This window comes from Hemitrygon akajei, chromosome 9 (genome assembly GCF_048418815.1).
Source record: "Hemitrygon akajei chromosome 9, sHemAka1.3, whole genome shotgun sequence".
In the NCBI taxonomy this organism is placed as follows: Eukaryota; Metazoa; Chordata; class Chondrichthyes; order Myliobatiformes; family Dasyatidae; genus Hemitrygon; species Hemitrygon akajei.
Window position 1 is genome coordinate 177,799,491 of NC_133132.1, and position 17,023 is coordinate 177,816,513.

The window sequence follows — 17,023 nt, forward strand, 5'->3', positions numbered from 1 at the left end:
ACTCTGGGGCACGGGTTTAATTTAATTTCACTCTGGGGCACGGGTTTAATTTAATCTCACTCTGGGGCAGGGGTTTAATATAATTTGACTCTGGGGCACGGGTTTAATTTAATCTCAATCAGAGGCATGGGTTTAATTTAATCTCACTCTGGGGCACGGGTTTAATTTAATCTCACTCTGGAGCACGGGTTTATTTTAATCACAATCTGGGGCACAGGTTAAATTTAATTTCACTCTGGGACACGGGTTTATTTTAATTTCACTCTGGGGCACGGGTTAAATTTCAACTCACTCTGGAGCACGGGTTTATTTTAATCTCACTCTGGGGCACGGGTTAAATTTCAACTTACTCTGGAGCACGGGTTTATTTTAATCTCACTCTGGGGCACGGGTTAAATTTCAACTCACTCTGGAGCACGGGTTTATTTTAAACTCACTCTGGGGCACAGGTTAAATTTAATTTCACTCTGGGACACGGGTTTATTTTAATTTCACTCTGGGGCACGGGTTTATTTTAATCTCACTCTGGGGCACGGGTTTATTTTAATCTCACTCTGGAGCACGGGTTTAATTTAATCTCACTCTGGGGCACGGGTTTATTTTAATCTCTCTCTGGGGAACGGGTTTAATTTAATCTCAATCTGAGGAACAGGTTTAATTTAATTTCACTCTGGGGCACGGGATTATTTTAATTTCACTCTGGGGCACGGGTTTAATTTAATTTCAATCTGGGGCACGGGTTTAATTTAATCTCAATCTGAGGCATGGGTTTAATTTTATCTCACTCTGGGGCACGGGTTTAATTTAATATCACTCTGGGGCACGGGTATAATTTAATCTCACTCTGGGGCACAGGTTTAATTTAATCACACTCTGTGGCAGGGGTATAATTTAATCTCACTCTGAGGCACGGGTTTAATTTAATCTCACTCTGGGGCAGGGGTTTAATTTAAACTCACTCTGGGGCACAGGTTAAATTTAATTTCACTCTGGGACACGGGTTTATTTTAATTTCACTCTGGGGCACGGGTTTATTTTAATCTCACTCTGGGGCACGGGTTTATTTTAATCTCACTCTGGAGCACGGGTTTAATTTAATCTCACTCTGGGGCACGGGTTTAATTTAATCTCACTCTGGAGCACGGGTTTATTTTAATCACAATCTGGGGCACAGGTTAAATTTAATTTCACTCTGGGACACGGGTTTATTTTAATTTCACTCTGGGGCACGGGTTAAATTTCAACTCACTCTGGAGCACGGGTTTATTTTAATCTCACTCTGGGGCACGGGTTAAATTTCAACTTACTCTGGAGCACGGGTTTATTTTAATCTCACTCTGGGGCACGGGTTAAATTTCAACTCACTCTGGAGCACGGGTTTATTTTAAACTCACTCTGGGGCACAGGTTAAATTTAATTTCACTCTGGGACACGGGTTTATTTTAATTTCACTCTGGGGCACGGGTTTATTTTAATCTCACTCTGGGGCACGGGTTTATTTTAATCTCACTCTGGAGCACGGGTTTAATTTAATCTCACTCTGAGGCACGGGTTTATTTTAATCTCTCTCTGGGGAACGGGTTTAATTTAATCTCAATCTGAGGAACAGGTTTAATTTAATTTCACTCTGGGGCACGGGATTATTTTAATTTCACTCTGGGGCACGGGTTTAATTTAATCTCAATCTGAGGCATGGGTTTAATTTTATCTCACTCTGGGGCACGGGTTTAATTTAATATCACTCTGGGGCACGGGTATAATTTAATCTCACTCTGGGGCACAGGTTTAATTTAATCACACTCTGTGGCAGGGGTATAATTTAATCTCACTCTGAGGCACGGGTTTAATTTAATCTCACTCTGGGGCAGGGGTTTAATTTAATCTCAATCTGAGGCATGGGTTTAATTTAATCTCAATCAGAGGCATGGGTTTAATTTAATCTCACTCTGGGGCACGGGTTTAATTTAATCTCACTCTGGAGCACGGGTTTATTTTAATCACAATCTGGGGCACAGGATAAATTTAATTTCACTCTGGGACACGGGTTTATTTTAATTTCACTCTGGGGCACGGGTTTACTTCAACTTCACTCTGGGGCACGGGTTTATTTTAATCTCACTCTGGGGCACGGGTTAAATTTCAACTCACTCTGGAGCACGGGTTTATTTTAAGCTCACTCTGGGGCACAGGTTAAATTTAATTTCACTCTGGGACAGGGGTTTATTTTAATTTCACTCTGGGGCACGGGTTTATTTTAATCTCACTCTGGGGCACGGGTTTATTTTAATCTCACTCTGGAGCACGGGTTTAATTTAATCTCTCTCTGGGGAACGGGTTTAATTTAATCTCACTCTAAGGCACGGGTTTATTTTAATCTCAATCAGAGGCACGGGTGTAATTTAATCTCAATCTGGGGCACGGGTTTAATTTAATCTCATTCTGGGGCACGGGTTTAATTTAATTTCACTCTGGGGCACGGGTTTAATTTAATCTCACTCTGGGGCATGGGTTTAATTGCATCTCAATCTGAGGCATGGGTTTAATTTAATCTCAATCTGGGGCACGGGTTTATTTCAACTTCACTCTGGGGCACGGGTTTAATTTAATCTCAATCTCAGGCATGGGTTTAATTTAATGACACCCAGGAGCACGGGTTTATTTTAATCTCATTCTGGGGCACGGGTTTAATTTAATCTCACTCTGGGGCACGGGTTTAATTTAATTTCACTCTGGGGCACGGGTTTAATTTAATCTCAATCTGAGGCATGGGTTTAATTTAATCTCAGTCTGGGGCAATGGTTTAATTTAATTTCACTCCGGGGCACGGGTTTAATTTAATCTCAATCTGAGGCATGGGTTTAATTTAATCTCTCTCTGGGGCATGGGTTTAATTTAATCTCACTCTGGGGCACGGGTTTATTTAAATCTAAATCTGAGGCACGGGTTTAAGTTAATCTCACTCTGGGGCACGGGTTTAATTTAATTTCACACTGGGGCACGGGATTATTTTAATCTCACTCTGAGGCACGGGTTTAATTTAATTTCACTCTGGGGCACGGGTTTATTTTAATCTCACTCTGGGGCACGGGTTTAATTTAATTTCACTCTGGGGCACGGGTTTAATTTAATCTCAATCTGAGGCATAGGTTTCATTTAATCTCACTCTGGGGCATGGGTTTAATTTAATCTCACTCTGGGGCACGGGTTTATTTTAATCTCAATCTGAGGCATGGGTTTAATTTAATTTCACTCTGGGGCACGGGTTTAATTTAATCTCAATCTGTGGCATGGATTTAACTTAAACTCACTCTGGGGCATGGGTTTAATTTAATCTCACTCCGTGGCACAGGTTTATTTTAATCTCAATCTGGGGCACGGGTTTAATTTAATCTCATTCTGGGGCACGGGTTTAATTTAATCTCACTCTGGGGCACTGGCTTAATTTAATCTCAATCTGAGGCATGGGTTTAATTTAATCTCAATCTGAAGTATGGGTTTAATTTAATTTCACTCTGGGGACGGGTTTATTTTAATCTCACTCTGGGGCACGGGTTTAATTTAATCTCACTCTGGGGCACAAGTTTAATTTAATTTCACTCTGAGGCACGGGTTTAATTTAATTTCACTCTGGGGCACGGGTTTAATTTAATTTCACTCTGAGGCACGGGTTTAATTTAATCTCACTCTGGGGCACGAGATTATTTTAATTTCACTCTGGGGCACAGGTTTAATTTAATTTCACTCTGGGACACGGGTTTAATTTAATCTCAATCTGAGGCATGGGTTTAAGTTAATCTCACTCTGGGGCACGGGTTTAATTTAATCTCATGCTGGGGCACGGGTTTAATTTAATATCACTCTGGAGCAAGGGTTTAATTTAATCTCACTGGGGCACAGGTTTAATTTAATCTCACACTGGTGCAGGGGTTTAATTTAATATCACTCTGAGGCACGGGTTTAATTTAATCTCAATCTGAGGCACGGGTTTAATTTAATCTCAATCTGGGGCACGGGTTTAATTTAATCTCAATCTGGGGCATGGGTTTAATTTAATCTCACTCTGGGGCACGGGTTTAATTTAATTACACACTGGGGCACGGGTTAAATTTAATCTCACTCTGGGGATCGGGTTTAATTTAATCTCAATCTGAGGCATGGGTTTAATTTAATCTCAGTCTGGGGCACGAGTTTAGTTTAATTTCACACTGGGACACGGGTTTAATTTAATTTCACTCTGGGGGACGGGATTAATTTAATCTCAATCTGAGGCACGGGTTTATTTTAATTTCACTCTGGGGCACGGGTTTATTTTAATCTGATTCTGGGGCACGGGTTTAATTTAATCTCACACTGGGGCAGGGGTTTAATTTAATCTCACTCTGAGGCACGGGTTTAATTTAATCTCAATCTGAGGCACGGGTTTAATTTCATCTCAATCTGGGGCATGGGTTTAATTTAATCTCAATCTGGGGCATGGGTTTAATTTCATCTCACTCTGGGGCACGGGTTTAATTTAATTACACTCTGGGGCACGGGTTAAATTTAATCTCACTCTGGCATCGGGTTTAATTTAATCTCAATCTGAGGCATGGGTTTAATTTAATCTCAGTCTGGGGCACGAGTTTATTTTAATTTCACACTGCGGCACGGGTTTAATTTAATCTCACTCTAAGGCATGGGATTAATTTAATCTCAATCTGAGGCACGGGTTTATTTTAATCTGATTCTGGGGCACGGGTTTAATTTAATCTCACTCTAAGGCAGGAGTTTAATTTAATCTCACTCTGAGGCATGGGTTTAATTTAATTTCACTCTGGGGCATGGATTTATTTTAATCTCACTCTGGGGCATGGGTTAAAGTGAATTTCACACTGGGGCACTGGTTTATTTTAATCTCACTCTGAGGCACGGGTTTAATTTAATCTCAGTCTGGGGCACGAGTTTATTTTAATTTCACACTGCGGCACGGGTTTAATTTAATCTCACTCTAAGGCATGGGATTAATTTAATCTCAATCTGAGGCACGGGTTTATTTTAATCTGATTCTGGGGCACGGGTTTAATTTAATCTCACTCTAAGGCAGGAGTTTAATTTAATCTCACTCTGAGGCACGGGTTTAATTTAATTTCACTCTGGGGCACGGGTTTATTTTAATCTCACTCTGAGGCATGGGTTTAATTTAATTTCACTCTGGGGCATGGATTTATTTTAATCTCACTCTGGGGCATGGGTTAAAGTGAATTTCACACTGGGGCACGGGTTTATTTTAATCTGATTCTGGGGCACGGGTTTAATTTAATCTCACACTGGGGCAGGGGTTTAATTTAATCTCACTCTGAGGCACGGGTTTAATTTAATCTCAATCTGAGGCACGGGTTTAATTTCATCTCAATCTGGGGCATGGGTTTAATTTAATCTCAATCTGGGGCATGGGTTTAATTTCATCTCACTCTGGGGCACGGGTTTAATTTAATTACACACTGGGGCACGGGTTAAATTTAATCTCACTCTGGGGATCGGGTTTAATTTAATCTCAATCTGAGGCATGGGTTTAATTTAATCTCAGTCTGGGGCACGAGTTTAGTTTAATGTCACACTGGGACACGGGTTTAATTTAATTTCACTCTGGGGGACGGGATTAATTTAATCTCAATCTGAGGCATGGGTTTAATTTAATCTCACTCTGGGGCATGGGTTTAATTTAATCTCCCTCTGGGGCACGGGTTTAATTTAATTTCACTCTGGGGCATGGGTTTAATTTAATCTCAATCTGAGGCATGGGTTTAATTTAATCTCACTCTGGGGCATGGGTTTAATTTAATCTCACTCTGGGGCACGGGTTCATTTTAATCTCAATCTGAGGCACGGGTTTAATTTAATTTCACTCAGGGGCATGGGTTTAATTTAATCTCACTCTGGGGCACGGGTTTATTTTAATCTCACTCTGGGGCACGGGTTTAAGTTAATCTCACTCTGGGGCACGGGTTTAATTTAATTTCAATCTGAGGTGTGGATTTAATTTAAACTCACTCTGGGGCTTGGGTTTAATTTAATCTCACTCTGGGGCATGGGTTTATTTTAATCTCAATCTGAGGCACGGGTTTATTTTAATCACAATCTGGGGCATGGGTTTGATTTAATCTCACTCTGATGCACAGGTTTAATATAATCTCACTCCGGCGCACGGGTTTATTTTAATCTCAATCTGGGGCACGGGTTTAATTTAATCTCATTCTGTGGCACGGGTTTAATGTAATTTCCCTCTGGGACACGGGTTTAATTTAATCTCAATCTGAGGCATGGGTTTAATTTAATCTCACTCTGGGGCACGGGTTTAATTTAATCTCACTCTGGGGCACGGGTTTAATTTAATCTCAATCTAAGGCAGGGGATTAATTTAATCTCACTCTGAGGCACGGGTTTAATTTAATTTCACTCTGGGGCAAGGGTTTATTTTAATCTCACTCTGAGGCAAGAGATTAATTTAATTTCACGCTGGGGCACGGGTTTATTTTAATTTCACTCAGGGGCACGGGTTTAATTTAATCTCACACTGGGGCACGGGGTTATTTTAATCTCACTCTGAGGCATGGGTTTAATTTAATTTCACTCTGGGGCACGGGTTTATTTTAATTTCACTCTGGGGCATGGGTTTAATTTAATTTCACTCAAGGGCATGGGCTTAATTTAATCTCAATCTCAGGCATGGGTTTAATTTAAACTCACTCTGGGGCATGGGTTTAATTTAATCTCACTCTGGGGCATGGGTTTATTTTAATCTCAATCTGAGGCACAGGTTTATTTTAATCTCAATCTGGGGCACGGGTTTAATTTAATCTCACTCTGAGGCACGGGTTTAATTTAATCTCACTCCGGGGCACGGGTTTATTTTAATCTCAATCTGGGGCACGGGTTTAATTTAATCTCATTCTGGGGCACGGTTTTAATTTAATTTCACTCTGGGGCACGGGTTTAATTTAATCTCATTCTGGGGCACGGGTTTAATTTAATTTCACTCTGGGGCACGGGTTTAATTTAATCTCAATCTGAGGCATGGGTTTAATTTAATCTCACTCTGAGGCACGGGTTTACTTCATCTTCCCTCTGGGGCACGGGTTTATTTTAATCTCACTCTGGGGCACGGGTTTAATTTAATCTCATTCTGGGGCAAGGGTTTATTTTAATCTCACTCTGGGGCACGGGTTTAATTTAATTTCAATCTGAGGCATGGGTTTAATTTAAACTCACTCTGGGGCTTGGGTTTAATTTAATTTCAATCTGAGGCATGGGTTTAATTTAAACTCACTCTAGGGCTTGGGTTTAATTTAATCTCACTCTGGGGCATGGGCTTATTTTAATCTCAATCTGAGGCATGGGTTTGATTTAATCTCACTCTGATGCACAGGTTTAATATAATCTCACTCCGGGGCACGAGTTTATTTTATTCTCAATCTGGGGCACGGGTTTAATTTAATCTCATTCTGTGGCACGGGTTTAATGTAATTTCACTCTGGGACACGGGTTTAATTTAAACTCAATCTGAGGCATGGGATTTATTTAATCTCACTCTGGGGCACTGGTTTAATTTAATCTCAATCTGAGGCATGGGTTTAATTTAATCTCACTCTGGGGCACGGGTTTAATTTAATCTCATGCTGGGCCACGGGTTTAATTTAATATCACTCTGGAGCACGGGTTTAATTTAATCTCACACTGGGGCAGGGGTTTAATTTAATCTCACTCTGAGGCACGGGTTTAATTTAATCTCAATCTGAGGCACGGGTTTAATTTCATCTCAATCTGGGGCACGGGTTTAATGTAATCTCAATCTGGGGCATGGGTTTAATTTCATCTCACTCTGGGGCACGGGTTTAATTTAATTACACTCTGGGGCACGGGTTTAATTTAATCTCAATCTGGGGCATGGGTTTAATTTAATCTCAGTCTGGGGCACGAGTTTATTTTAATTTCACACTGCGGCACGGGTTTAATTTAATCTCACTCTAAGGCATGGGATTAATTTAATCTCAATCTGAGGCACGGGTTTATTTTAATCTGATTCTGGGGCACGGGTTTAATTTAATCTCACTCTAAGGCAGGAGTTTAATTTAATCTCACTCTGAGGCACAGGTTTAATTTAATTTCACTCTGGGGCACGGGTTTAATTTAATCTCACTCTGAGGCATGGGTTTAATTGAATTTCACTCTGGGGCACGGGTTTATATTAATCTCACTCTGGGGCACGGGTTTAATTTAATCTCCCTCTGGGGCACGGGTTTAATTTAATTTCACTCTGGGGCACGGGTTTAATTTAATCTCAATATGAGGCATGGGTTTAATTTAATCTCACTCTGGGGCATGGGTTTAATTTAATCTCACTCTGGGGCACGGGTTTATTTTAATCTCAATCTGAGGCACGGGTTTAATTTAATTTCACTCAGGGGCATGGGTTTAATTTAATCTCACTCTGGGGCACGGGTTTATTTTAATCTCACTCTGGGGCACGGGTTTAAGTTAATTTCACTCTGGGGCACGGGTTTAATTTAATTTCAATCTGAGGCATGGGTTTAATTTAAACTCACTCTGGGGCTTGGGTTTAATTTAATCTCACTCTGGGGCATGGGTTTATTTTAATCTCAATCTGAGGCACGGGTTTATTTTAATCACAATCTGGGGCATGGGTTTGATTTAATCTCACTCTGATGCACAGGTTTAATATAATCTCCCTCCGGGGCACGGGTTTATTTTAATCTCAATCTGGGGCACGGGTTTAATTTAATCTCATTCTGTGGCACGGGTTTAATGTAATTTCACTCTGGGACACGGGTTTAATTTAATCTCAATCTGAGGCATGGGTTTAATTTAATCTCACTCTGGGGCACGGGTTTAATTTAATCTCACTCTGGGGCACGGGTTTAATTTAATCTCAATCTAAGGCAGGGGATTAATTTAATCTCACTCTGAGGCACGGGTTTAATTTAATTTCACTCTGGGGCAAGGGTTTATTTTAATCTCACTCTGAGGCAAGAGATTAATTTAATTTCACGCTGGGGCACGGGTTTATTTTAATTTCACTCAGGGGCACGGGTTTAATTTAATCTCACACTGGGGCACGGGGTTATTTTAATCTCACTCTGAGGCACGGGTTTAATTTAATTTCACTCTGGGGCACGGGTTTATTATAATTTCACTCTGGGGCATGGGTTTAATTTAATTTACTTCAAGGGCATGGGCTTAATTTAATCTCAATCTCAGGCATGGGTTTAATTTAAACTCACTCTGGGGCATGGGTTTAATTTAATCTCACTCTGGGGCATGGGTTTATTTTAATCTCAATCTGAGGCACAGGTTTATTTTAATCTCAATCTGGGGCACGGGTTTAATTTAATCTCACTCTGAGGCACGGGTTTAATTTAATCTCACTCCGGGGCACGGGTTTATTTTAATCTCAATCTGGGGCACGGGTTTAATTTAATCTCATTCTGGGGCACGGTTTTAATTTAATTTCACTCTGGGGCACGGGTTTAATTTAATCTCATTCTGGGGCACGGGTTTAATTTAATTTCACTCTGGGGCACGGGTTTAATTTAATCTCAATCTGAGGCATGGGTTTAATTTAATCTCACTCTGAGGCACGGGTTTACTTCAACTTCACTCTGGGGCTCGGGTTTATTTTAATCTTACTCTGGGGCACGGGTTTAATTTAATCTCATTCTGGGGCAAGGGTTTATTTTAATCTCACTCTGGGGCACGGGTTTATTTTAATCTCACTATGATGCACGGGTTAAATTTAATTTCATTCTGGGGCACGGGTTTATTTTAATTTCACTCTGGGGCACGTGTTTAAATTAATCTCACTCTGGGGCATGGGTTTATTTTAATCTCAATCTGATGCACGGGTTTATTTTAATCAGAATCTGGGGCATGGGTTTGATTTAATCTCACTCTGATGCACAGGTTTAATTTAATCTCACTCCGGGGCACGGGTTTATTTTAATCTCAATCTGGGGCACGGGTTTAATTTAATCTCATTCTGGGGCACGGGTTTAATTTAATCTCATTCTGGGGCATGGGTTTAATTTAATATCACTCTGGGGCATGGGTTTAATTTAATCTCAATCTGAGGCACGGGTTTAATTTAATCTCAATCTGGGGCACGGGTTTAATTTAATCTCATTCTGGGGCATAGGTTTAATTTAATTTCTCTCTGGGGCATGGGTTTAATTTAATCTCACTTTGGTCATAGGTTTATTTCAACTTCACTCTGGGGCACGGGTTTAATTTAATCTCAATCTAAGGCATGGGTTTAATTTAATCTCACTCTGGGGCATGGGTTTAATTTAATCTCACTCTGGGGCACGGGTTTATTTTAATTGCACTCTGAGGCACAGGTTTAATTTAATGTCAATCTGGGGCACGGGTTTATTTTAATCTCACTCTGGGGCACGGGTTTAATTTAATTTCACTCAGGGGCACGGGATTATTTTAATCTCACTCTGGGGGACGGGTTTAATTTAATCTCACTCTGAGGCACGGGTTTAATTTAATTTCACTCTGTGGCACGGGTTTAATATAATCTCACTCTGAGGCACGGGTTTAATTTAATCTCAATCTAAGGCATGGGTTTAATTTAATCTCACTATGATGCACGGGTTAAATTTAATTTCATTCTGGGGCAAGGGTTTATTTTAATTTCACTCTGGGGCATGGGTTTAATTTAATCTCACTCTGAGTCACGGGTTTAATTTAATTTCACTCTGGGGCACGGGTTTTGTTATGATACCAGCCCCCTCCTTTGTGAGAATTGCAAGAGCCCTAGTGAAAGGGGGGTCAATGACCCGAGAGAGAGAGCAAGAGAGAGAGAGAGACAGGCCGAATGGACACAGGAAATGGAAAGACAGCGACGTGCTGGATACCGCATTCCACTGGGACAAAAGCTGGCGACTGTGGCATTGTTCTCAGGAGACACCTGGGAACTGCAGACGTGCCAACTCGCAGGGACATTGTAAAGCCCTCGGGCAAAGTGGGCTGGTGGAGAGAGAGATTGCATCACCTGCAACCTGATTGACACCTGAGATCCCGTGAGGCAGTATAAAGAAGGGTCTGAAAGAGGACGACCCTCAGACGCACCAAGGAGACACCAAGAAGCACGATACCGCTTCCCGTGGGAACGGGAAGCCATTTTGAAGCAAGCCACGTGCGTTAAATTCCGAATGCGGAGTTTGTGGCTAAAACCAACGGAAGATCGCTTTTAACTAACAACGGGGAAGATCGCTCCCCTGATTCCACGGTTGTTTTGGGCAAGTTTTTCCGTTTATCTCTCTCTCTCTCCAACACGTGAAACCAAAAGGGAAAAGCCTGCAGACTTCAGAGTGACTCTTTATATTTTCAATTGGACTCAGTATTATACCCTAGACAACGAAAGAGCTTATTTCTGAGTGATTATTAATGTACCTGCGTTTTAGATTGAGTATTGACGCATGTTATCTGAATGTTTGTATTAACCTTAATTGTTGTGCCCCTTTATTAATAAAACTTTTGAAAATAGTACCATTGGACTTCAACTGACATATCTATCTTTGCTGGTAAGTGAAACCAGTTACAGGTTTCATAACAGTTTATTTTAATCTCACTCTGGGGCACGGGTTTAATTTAAATTCACTCTGGGGCACGGGTTTAATATAATCTCACTCTGGGGCACGGGTTTATTTTAATCTCACTCTGAGGCACCGGTTTATTTTAATCTCTCTCTGGGGCACGGGTTTAATTGAATTTCACTCTGGGGCACCGGTTTATTTTAATCTCACTCTGAGGCACGGGTTTATTTTAATCTCCCTCTGGGGCAAAGGTTTAATTTAATATCACTCCGGGGCACGGGTATAATTGAATTTCACTCTGGGGCACGGGTTTATTTTAATCTCAATCTGGGGCTCGGGTTTATTTTAATCTAACTCTGGTGCACGGGTTTATTTTAATCTCACTCTGAGGCACGGGTTTATTTTAATCTCCCTCTGGGGCACGGGTTTAATTGAATTTCACTCTGGGGCACGGGTTTATTTAAATCTCACTCCGGGGCACGGGTTTAATTTAATCTCACTCCGGTGCATGGGTTAATTTAAACTCACTCTGGGGCACGGGTACAATTTAACCTCACTCTGGGGCACGGGTTTATTTCAACTTCTCTCTGGGGCACGGGTTTAATTTAATCTTAATCTGATGCATGGGTTTATTTTAATCTCCTTCTGGGGCACGGTTTTAATTTAATCTCACTCTATGGCACGTGTTTAATTTAATTTCACACTGGGGCACGGGTTTAATTTAATCTCACTCTAAGGCATGGGTTTAATTTAATCTCTCTCTGGGGCACGGTTTTAATTTAATTTCACACTCGGGCATGGGTTTAATTTAATCTCACTCTGGGGCACGTGTTTAAATTAATCTCACTCTGGGGCACCCGTTTATTATAATTTCACTCTGGGGCACGGGTTTAATTTAATATTACTCTGAAGCACGGGTTTAATTTAATTTCACTATGGGGCACAGGTTTAATTTAATTTCACTCTGGGGCACGGGTTTAATTTAATCTCAATCTGGGGTACGGGTTTAATTTAATCTCACTCTGAGGCCCGGGTTTATTTTAATTTCACTCTGGGGCATGGGTTTAATTTAATTTCACTCTGGGGCACGGGTTTATTTTAATTTCACTCTGAGGCACGGGTTTAAATTAATTTCACTCTGGGGCACAGGTTTAATTTTATTTCACTCTGGGGCACGGGTTTATTTTAATCTCACTCTGGGGCACGGGTTTAATTTAACTTCACTCTGAGGAACGGGTTTAATTTAATCACACTCTGGGGCACGGGTTTAATTTCATCTCACTCTGAGGCACGGGTTTATTTTAATCTCTCTCTGGGGCACGGGTTTAATTCAATCTCAATCTGAGGCACGGGTTTAATTAAATTTCACTCTGGGGCACGGGATTATTTAAATTTCACTCTGGGGCATGTGTTTAATTTAATCTCAATCTGAGGCATGGGTTTAATTTAATCTCCCTCTGGGGCACGGGTTTATTTCAACTTCACTCTGGGGCACGGGTTTAATTTAATCTCAATCTGAGGCATGGGTTTAACTTAATCTCACTCTGGGGCACGGGTGTATTTTAATCACAATCTGGGGCATGAGTTTAATTTAATCTCACTCTGAGGCACGGGTTTAATTTAATCTCATTCTGGGGCACGGGTTTAATTTAATCTCAATCTGAGGCACGGGTTTAATTAAATTTCACTCTGGGGCACGGGATTATTTAAATTTCACTCTGGGGCATGTGTTTAATTTAATCTCAATCTGAGGCATGGGTTTAATTTAATCTCCCTCTGGGGCACAGGTTTATTTCAACTTCACTCTGGGGCACGGGTTTAATTTAATCTCAATCTGAGGCATGGGTTTAACTTAATCTCACTCTGGGGCATGGGTGTATTTTAATCACAATCTGGGGCATGGGTTTAATTTAATCTCACTCTGAGGCACGGGTTTAATTTAATCTCATTCTGGGGCACGGGTTTAATTTAATCTCATTCTGAGGCACGGGTTTATTTTAATCTCACTCTGAGGCACGGGTTTATTTTAATCTCACTCTGTGGCACGGGTTTAATTTAATCTCACTCTGGGGCACGGGTTTAATTTAATTTCACTCTGGGGCACGGGTTTATATTAATCTCCCTCTGGGGCACGGGTATAATTTAATTTCACTCTGGGGCACGGGTTTAATTTAATCTCAATCTGAGGCATGGGTTTAATTTAATCTCACTCTGGGGCATGGGTTTAGTTTAATCTCAATCTGGGGCATGGGTTTAATTTAATCTCATTCTGGGGCACGGGTTTAATTTAATCTCACGCTGGGGCACGGGTTTAAGTTAATATCACTCTGGGGCACGGGTTTAATTTAATTTCACTCTGGGGCAAGTGCTTAAAGTAATTTCACTCTGGGGCAAGGGTTTAATTTAATTTCAATCTGGGGCACGGGTTTAATTTAATCTCATTCTGGGGCATGGGTTTAATTTAATATCTGTCTGGGGCACGGGTTTAATTTAATCTCAATCTGAGGCACGGGTTTAATTTAATCTCAATCTGGGGCACGGGTTTAATTTAATCTCATTCTGGGGCATAGGTTTAATTTAATTTCTCTCTGGGGCACGGGTTTAATTTAATCTCACTTTGGTCATAGGTTTATTTCAACTTCACTCAGGGGCACGGGTTTAATTTAATCTCAATCTAAGGCATGGGTTTAATTTAATCTCACTCTGGGGCATGGGTTTAATTTAATCTCACTCTGGGGCACGGGTTTATTTTAATTGCACTCTGAGGCACAGGTTTAATTTAATGTCAATCTGGGGCACGGGTTTATTTTAATATCACTCTGGGGCACGGGTTTAATTTAATCTCACTCTGAGGCACGGGTTTAATTTAATTTCACTCTGGGGCACGGGTTTAATATAATCTCACTCTGAGGCACGGGTTTAATTTAATCTCAATCTAAGGCACGGGTTTAATTTAATCTCACTCTAAGGCACGGGTTTAATTTAATCTCACTCTGAGGCACGGGTTTATTTTAATCTCACTCTGGGGCACGGGTTTAATTTAAATTCACTCTGGGGCACCGGTTTATTTTAATCTCTCTCTGGGGCACGGGTTTAATTGAATTTCACTCTGGGGCACGGGTTTATTTTAATTGCACTCCGGGGCACGGGTTTAATTGAATTTCACTCTGGGGCACGGGTTTATTTTAATCTCACTCTGGGGCTCAGGTTTATTTTAATCTCACTCTGGTGCATGGGTTTATTTTAATCTCACTCTGAGGCACGGGTTTATTTTAATCTCCCTCTGGGGCACGGGTTTATTTTAATCTCACTCTGAGGCACGGGTTTATTTAAATCTCACTCCGGGGCACGGGTTTAATTTAATCTCGCTCCGGTGCATGGGTTAATTTAAACTCACTCTGGGGCACGGGTACAATTTAACCTCACTCTGGGGCACGGGTTTATTTCAACTTCTCTCTGGGGCACGGGTTTAATTTAATCTTAATCTGATGCATGGGTTTATTTTAATCTCCTTCTGGGGCACGAGTTTAATTTAATCTCACTCTATGGCACGTGTTTAATTTAATTTCACACTAGGGCACGGGTTTAATTTAATCTCACTCTAAGGCATGGGTTTAATTTAATCTCTCTCTGGGGCACGGTTTTAATTTAATTTCACACTCGGGCATGGGTTTAATTTAATCTCATTCTGGGGCACCCGTTTATTTCAACTTCACTCTGGGGCACGGGTTTAAATTAATCTCACTCTGGGGCACCCGTTTATTATAATTTCACTATGGGGCACGGGTTTAATTTAATATTACTCTGAAGCACGGGTTTAATTTAATTTCACTATGGGGCACAGGTTTAATTTAATTTCACTCTGGGGCACGGGTTTAATTTAATCTCAATCTGGGGTACGGGTTTAATTTAATCTCACTCTGAGGCCCGGGTTTATTTTAATTTCACTCTGGGGCATGGGTTTAATTTAATCTCACTCTGAGGCACGGGTTTATTTTAATCTCTCTCTGGGGCACGGGTTTATTTTAATCTCTCTCTGGGGCACGGGTTTAATTTAATCTCAATCTGAGGCATGGGTTTAACTTAATCTCACTCTGGGGCACGGGTGTATTTTAATCTCAATCTGGGGCATGGGTTTAATTTAATCTCACTCTGAGGCACGGGTTTAATTTAATCTCATTCTGGGGCACGGGTTTAATTTAATCTCATTCTGAGGCACGGGTTTAATTTAATTTCACTCTGGGGCACGGGTTTAATTTAATCTCACTCTGAGGCACGGGTCTATTTTAATCACAATCTGGGGCATGGGTTTAATTTAATCTCATTCTGAGGCACGGGTTTAATTTAATCTCACTCTGAGGCACGGGTTTAATTTAATCACAATCTGGGGCACGGGATTAATTTAATCTCATTCTGGACCACGGGTTTAATTTAATCACAATCTGGGGCATGGGTTTAATTTAATCTCACTGAGGCACGGGTTTAATTTAATTTCATTTTGGGGCACGGGTTTAATTTAATCTCACTCTGGGGCACGGGTTTAATTTAATTTCACTCTGGGGCACGGGTTTAATTTAATCTCACCCTGGGGACGGGTTAATTTTAATCTCACTCTGGGGCACGGGTTTATTTTAATCTCACTCTGAGGCACGGGTTTAATTTAATTTCACTCTGAGGCAGGGGTTTAATTTAAACTCACGCTGAGTTACGGGTTTAATTTAATAGCACTCTGGGGCACGGGTTTAATTTAATTTCACTCTGGGGCAAGGGTTTAAAGTAATTTCACTCTGGGGAAAGGGTTTAATTTAATTTCACTCTGGGGCACGGGTTTAATTTAATCTCATTCTGGGGCACGGGTTTAAATTAATCTCTCTCTGGGGCACGGGTTTAATTTAATATCACTCTGGGGCACGGGTTTAATTTAATCTCAATCTGAGGCACGGGTTTAATTTAATCTCAATCTAAGGCATGGGTTTAATTTAATCTCACTATAATGCACGGGTTAAATTTAATTTCATTCTGGGCAAGGGTTTATTTTAATTTCACTCTGGGGCACGGGTTTAATTTAATCTCACTCTGAGGCACGGGTTTAATTTAATTTCACTCTGGGGCACGGGTTTATATTAATCTCACTCTGGGGCACGGGTTTAATTTAAATTCACTCTGGGGCACGGGTTTAATTTAATCTCACTCTGGGGCACGGGTTTATTTTAATCTCTCTCTGGGGCACGGGTTTAATTTAAATTCACTCTGGGGCACGGGTTTAATTTAATCTCACTCTGGGGCATGGGTTTAATTTAAATTCACTCTGGGGCACGGGTTTATTTTAATCTCACTCTGAGGCACCGGTTTATTTTAATCTCTCTCTGGGGCACGGGTTTATTTTAATCTCACTTTGGTGCACGGGTTTATTTTAATCTCACTCT